Source organism: Chiloscyllium plagiosum, chromosome 10, assembly GCF_004010195.1.
Source record: "Chiloscyllium plagiosum isolate BGI_BamShark_2017 chromosome 10, ASM401019v2, whole genome shotgun sequence".
Classification (NCBI taxonomy): Eukaryota; Metazoa; Chordata; class Chondrichthyes; order Orectolobiformes; family Hemiscylliidae; genus Chiloscyllium; species Chiloscyllium plagiosum.
In genome coordinates, this window is record NC_057719.1 from 20980661 (window position 1) to 20987271 (window position 6611).

The following is a 6611-nucleotide window of genomic DNA, read 5'->3' on the forward strand; positions in this document are numbered from 1 at the left end:
TTAACCATTTTTTTGCCTTTCACATACCTAAAAAAGCTTTTACTATCCTCCTTTATATTTTTGGCCAGTTTACCTTCGTACCTCATTTTTTCTCTGCGTATTTGTTTCTTAGTTATCCTCTGTTGTTCTTTAAAAGCTTTCCATCCTCCGTTTTCCCACTCACCTTTGGTATGCTATACTTTTTCTCTTTTGACTTTATATGTTTCTTAACTTCCCTCGTCAGTCACGGCCACTCCTGCCTCCTCTTAGGATCTTTCTTCCTTTTTGGAATGAATTGATCCTGCATCTTCTCCATTATACCCAGAAATACCTGCCATTTGAACTCAGGTCCCCAGAACATAATCTAGGTCTCTGGATTAATAGGCCAGTGATAATGCCACTAAACCATTGCCTCTCTTTTATCCACATTTTTGTGTTTTAAGGCATCCAGCATCTCCTCCTCCATAATATTATTGAAGCATAGACATATTGAAAAGCAGTAAGTTAAAATACTTAATGGCCTACATGTTCTTGATAAATATTTATTATGGTGAAATAATTGTTATTATGATTGGATAGAATAGAAACTTCCTTTATCATTATGTTGAAGTTTAGCATTTCACAATATAGAATCAGGTTCACTTAGAATTTCTTTTATTCTTCTATCGGACTTTGGTGTTGCAGGCAAGACCAACCTTTGCTGCTGATCCCTAATGCTTCTGAATTTATTGACTCGACGGCCATTTAAAAGTCAACATATTGGAAATGCATCCAGACCAGTCTCAGGATGATACTATTTCCTTCCCAAAGTGCATTAGATGTTGAAGTGCAATTAAAGAAGGTAGGGCAGTGCTAAAAACCAAATGCTCCTCATTTAACAAAATGTCGCTTTTCTTAAAAAATTAACTGTACATGTGGAATTTCTTGTCAATTCAGTAGATTACCTCGTGATTGTCATCTGTTGTGCCTCAACAGTGCTCCCTTTGGAAAAGTGTGGAATTGTTGCAATTTGTGGATTTTCATGGTGTTCTACATTGGTGCCAATTCCAGTCTCTTTCCTTGACATAAATGAAGACAAACACCAACAGTTTTACTGTCATTGTCACTAGCAAAATCTGAGCCAATCAATTTGACAAAAGAATAAAATTTGTTTTGAACAGCGATATTTTGAAATGCTGTTTTTATTAACAACTACAGACAACTTAAACTGTTGAAATAAATCCATATTTGTGTAATCTTTCACTTTGTCTAGTTGCCCACCTTTAGGACAAACACGTTTCTCTCATTAATGCTTGAAGATTGAATACGTTATGGTGGCGTGATATAAAATCAAAGTAGCAGCATCTTAACACAAGTCGGCGTAAACGGGAACTGCAAAGGGTCAGAGCATTGCCTTTGAACGTGTAGGATTTAAGTCTCACCTCAGTCCAGAAAGAAAACTGCAAGAAGATGAGAATCTAAGAAACTGGAGCTAGAATTGATTGTTGAGCCCTTCAACTCCACTACATCATTCAGCAACATTAGGGTAAATCTTCAACTTTCGCTCTTTTTCTATCATCCCCATATTGCTTAACTCATTTTGTACCCAAATGTCTATCAATCATGTAAAAACCCTGGTCCCAAAACACTAACTCTGATTTCTCTGCACAGATGCTGCCAGACTTCCAGAAACTTCTGTTCTTATATCTATCAACCATTGTCTTAATTAGGAGCTTAACACTACAGAATGAAATATTATTTTTCTGCTCATTTTCCTGCTCCTGCTTCTGCTCCTCAGATGCTGCCTGACCTGCTGTGCTTTTTCAGAATCACTCTAATTGAGACTCTGGTTTCCAGCATCTGCAGTCCTCACTTTTGCCTACATTATTTTTTCCACCCATCAAGACTATTTTACAAGCAATTTAGCTGAACACTGAGTTTAGCATATTCTCTCCTCTGCCATCCATTGACACAAGATACATTTTATTGCAATTATCAAAACATATTCCAGCTAAAACAATGGAAAGAAACAGTGGAATTAATGCATAGAATGGGGTAGTAAACTGTAGGGGATGGGGACAATCGAAATATGGAGCTGGTTTAAGGAACAGATATTGCATATCCTTGATAGGTATGTCCCTGCCAGGCAAAGAGGAAGTGAGAAGATAAGGGAACAATGGTTTATTACAGAAATTGCATCTCTTGTTAAGTGGAAGAAGGAGGCTTATGTAACGATGGGACGAGATGGTTCAGATGAAGCGATGGCGAGTTACAGATTAGCTAGGAAGGGTTTAAAGAGAGAGCTAAGAAAAGCAAAGAAAGGACATGAGCAATCTTTAGCAGGGAGAATAAAGGAGAACCCTAAAATTTTCTATATAGGGACATGAAGAATAAAAGGATGGTGAGAGTAGGAATAGGGCCAGTCAAAGACAGAAGTGGGAAGTTGTATGTGGACCCTGTGGAGATCGGAGAGGTGCTAAATGAATATTTCTTATCAGTTTTTCACTCAGGAAAAGGAGAATATTGTAGAGGAGAATAATGAGATATGAGATATTAGACTAGAAAGGATCGAGGTTAGTAGGGAAGCGGTGTTCTTAATCCTAGGAGTGAAAGTAGACAAGTCCCCTGGGCTGAATGGGATTTATCCGAGGATTATCTGGGAAGCTAGGGAGGAGGTGTTGGAGCCTTTGGTTTTGATCTTTGAGTCATTATTGTCTACAGGTTTAGTACCAGAGGACTGGAGGATTGCAAATGTTGCGCCCTTGTTCAAGAAGGACAGTGGAGATGACCCAGGTAATTATAGACCTGTGAGCCGTACGTCTGTTATAAGAAAAGTGTGGAAAGAATTATGGGAGATAGGATTTATAATCATCCAGCAAAGCAACAATTTGATTTCAGATAGTCAATATGGTTTTGTCAAGGGCAGGTCATATCTCACAAACCTCATTGAGTTTTTTGAGAAGGTGACCAAGCATGTGGATGAGGGTAGGGCAGTTGATGTGGTGTACATGGACTTCAGTAAGGCCTTTGATAAGGTTCCACATGGTAGGCTATTGGAGAAAATGCAGACACATGGGATTGAGAGTGATTTAGCAGTTTGGATTAGAAACTGGCTTTCTGTAAGAAGGCAACGAGTGGTGGTTGATGGAAAATATTCAGCCTGGAGTCCGGTTACTAGTGGTGTGTCATAAGGATCTGTTTTGGGACCACTGCTGTTTGTCTTTTTTATAAGTTACTTTAATGCAGGCATATGTGATGGGTTAGTAAGTTTGCAGATGACATTAAAGTCGGTGAAGTAGTGGATAGTGTGGAAGAATGTTGCGTGGAGTTCAATGCGGATAAATGTGAGATGATTCTCTTTGGGAAGAATAACAGGAAGGCAGAATACTGGGTCAATGGGAAGATTCTTGCTAGTGTGGATGTGTAGAGGGATCTTGGAGTTTATGCACATCGATCCCTGAACGTTGCCACCTAGGTTGATAGTGCTGTTAAGAAGGCCTACGGTGTGTTAGGTTTTATTGGTAGAGGAATTAAGTTCCGGAACCATAATGTCATGCTGCAACTATACAAAATGCCAGTGCAGCCGCACTTGGAATATTGTGTACATTTCTGGTCACCCCATTACGGGAAGGATGTGGAAGCGTTGGAAAAGGTGCAGAGGAGATTTACCAGGATGTTGCTTGTCTGGAGTGAAGGTTTATGAGGAAAGGCTGACAGACTTGGATCTGTTCTCATTGGAAAGAAGAAGGCTAACAGGAGATTTGATAGAGACATACAAGATGATCAGAGGATTGGATAGGTAGACAGTGAAAATCCTTTTCCTAGGATGATGATGTCAGCTCGTATGAGGGGGCATAGCTACAAACTGAGGGGTGATAGATTTAAGACAGATGTCAGAGGCAGTTTCTTTACTCAGAGAGTGGTAAAGGTATGGAATGCTCTGCATGCCAATGTAGTTAACTTAGCAATATTAGTGAGATTTAAACAATTCTTGCACAAGCACATGGATGATGATTGGACAGTGTAGGGGGATGAGCTTAGATTGATTCACAGGTAGGGGACCGAAGGGCCTGTTCTGCATTGTATTGTTCTACGTTCTATGTTCTAATGTCTGAGCTGGACTCAATTTCTATTTATTACAGGTCATTGAAACTTATGGCAAACTTATCTTGTGGCTCAAAGTGGAACAGTCTGTACTGGTAATACTCAGCATGTCAAGTAGCAGCTGGAGAGCAACAAGAATTGGTGTTTTAGGTCAATGACCTTTTGTCAGAACTGGAAAGCATCCTGAAGAAAAGGAATGTTGGATTTGGAAAGTTAAATCTATTTCTCTGCACAGATGTTTCCAAACTTCAGAGTATCTCCACAACTTTGAGTTTTTTTTAAATTTCAGATTTATGACACCTGCAGTATTTTGCTTTTATGACATAAGTTCTATTGCTAACAAATTGATCTTTTTCCTTTAACTCTCATTTGAATTTTTTCTACAATATCTGGAAACCTGCCAAGCCGCTCATCTCTGTGTACCTTTCGGAGACGTCCATCCAGCTGCTTCGCTATTTATATTAAGAATTTTTCTTTTGTGTATCAGATCCTCATTTAGCTCTGTCATTCAACCGAATTAAATGTAAAATTTCCACTAAACTGTCATTAGCACCAGTCTTTCAAAGCTAATGAAGCATCATTAACATTGCAGTTTATCAGCCCTGGTGCTCAATTTCTATACCGTTTCAAATGGCATTTTGTTTTAAATCGTATGAATTCAGTGTTAACTGTTTACCTCGCATTATTAAATTTATCTGTCAATCATATCTCAGCAAAGAGTCCGGGGAGGCAGTGATGACATTTTGTGACCTATTCCCATTTACTCAGGGAAAGGGTAGTGTTGTAAAATAATGAATCTCACAGCTCTTCATGACCTGCTGCTCACAATATAAATTCAAGGAGGTAGTAGAGGAGGTGGGAGCAGGGGGTGAGAATGTGAGTCCCTGCCTCAGGAAGGTGATTTCTATGTAAATCAGGTACAGTACAGCTGGAGAAGTGCAACATTTTAATTCACAGTTCACCCTTGTACGTAAACTAGAAGCTACCCCTTTGTGACAAATCTTCATTTGCGCGCAAAAACATTTTAAAATAATTAATTTCATTTCTTGCAAAAACTTTAGCTATTGAAAACATTAATGTGGGATTTGGAAAAATACTGCATTGCTGCAAGGAATAACCAGAAAATCCTATGCTGCTTGCAATGAGTTATGGAGTGATGTTGTGTAATAAATTAGGGCCCATTAAACACCACCAGTAATATCCATCATGATTCCAGACCCTCAGAGATACCCGCTCTCAGTGAAATAATAGGCCAAATTTTATGGTCCCTAAAACACAGCCCAGCACCTAAACGTTAAATACAGGCACATGTCGCTGCGTTGACAATATGTTGTTACCGGTCAGTCTCAGACGTTACGGAGGGCCAGGGTTCATCGTATGTTAGGCCTACCATTCCAGGGTTCACAAGGATGATCCCTGGAATGGTAGGCCTAACATACGATGAACAGTTGAGGATCCTGAGATTGTATTCGTTAGAGTTCAGAAGGCTGAGGGGAGATCTAATAGAAATTTACAAGATAATGCATGGCTTAGAAAGGATGGATGCTGGGAAATTGTTTTCATCAGGTGGGGATACTAGGGCTCGTGGGCAGAGCCTTAGAATTAGAAGGGTCACTTTAAAATGGAAATGAAGAGACATTTCTTCAGCCAGAGAATGGTGGACCTGTAGAATACACTACCATGGAGCTCAGTGGAGGCCGAGACGTTAAACATCTTTAAGGCTGAGATTGATAAATTCTTATTCTCGCAAGGAATTAAGTGATATGGGGAGAGTGCGGGTAAGTGGCGTTAAAATGCCCATCAGCCATGATCGAATGGAGGAGTGGACTCGATGGGCCAAATGGCCTTACTTCCATTCCTATTGCTTACGCTCTCATGGTCTTAAGGGTAGGGCCTGTACAATTAATGGTAGGCCCTTGGGTAGTATTGTAAAACAGAGGGACCAAAGGGTTCAGGTACATAATTCTTTCAAGTTTGCATGACATATAGATAGGATGGTTAAAAAGATATTTGGCACGCTTACCTTCATTGCTCAGTCCTTTGCGTGTTGGAGCTGGGAAGATATGTTGAACTTTTACACAACATTGGGGAGGCTTCTTCTGGAATAATGTGTCCAGTTCTGATTGTCCAGCTATGGGAAGGATATTATTAAGCTGGTAAGGGTTCACAAAAGATTTACTAGAATGTTGCCGGGTATGGAAGGCTTGAGTTATAAAGAAAGGCTGGACGGGCTGGGAAGTTTTTCACTGCAGCATAGGAGATTGAGAGGTGACCTGATCGAAGTTTACAAAATAATGAGGGGTATAGATAGAGTTAATGGTAGTTGTCTTTTCCCTAGCATGGGGTATTTCAAGACTAGGGGGCAGATTTTTATGGTGCAAGGAGAGAGATTTAAAAAAGACATGAGGTGCAATTTGGTAAAAACAATGACTGCAGATGCTGGAAACCAGATTCTGGATTAGTGGTGCTGGAAGAGCACAGCAGTTCAGGCAGCATCCGAGGAGCAGTAAAATCGACGTTTCGGGCAAAAGCCCTTCATCAGGAATAAA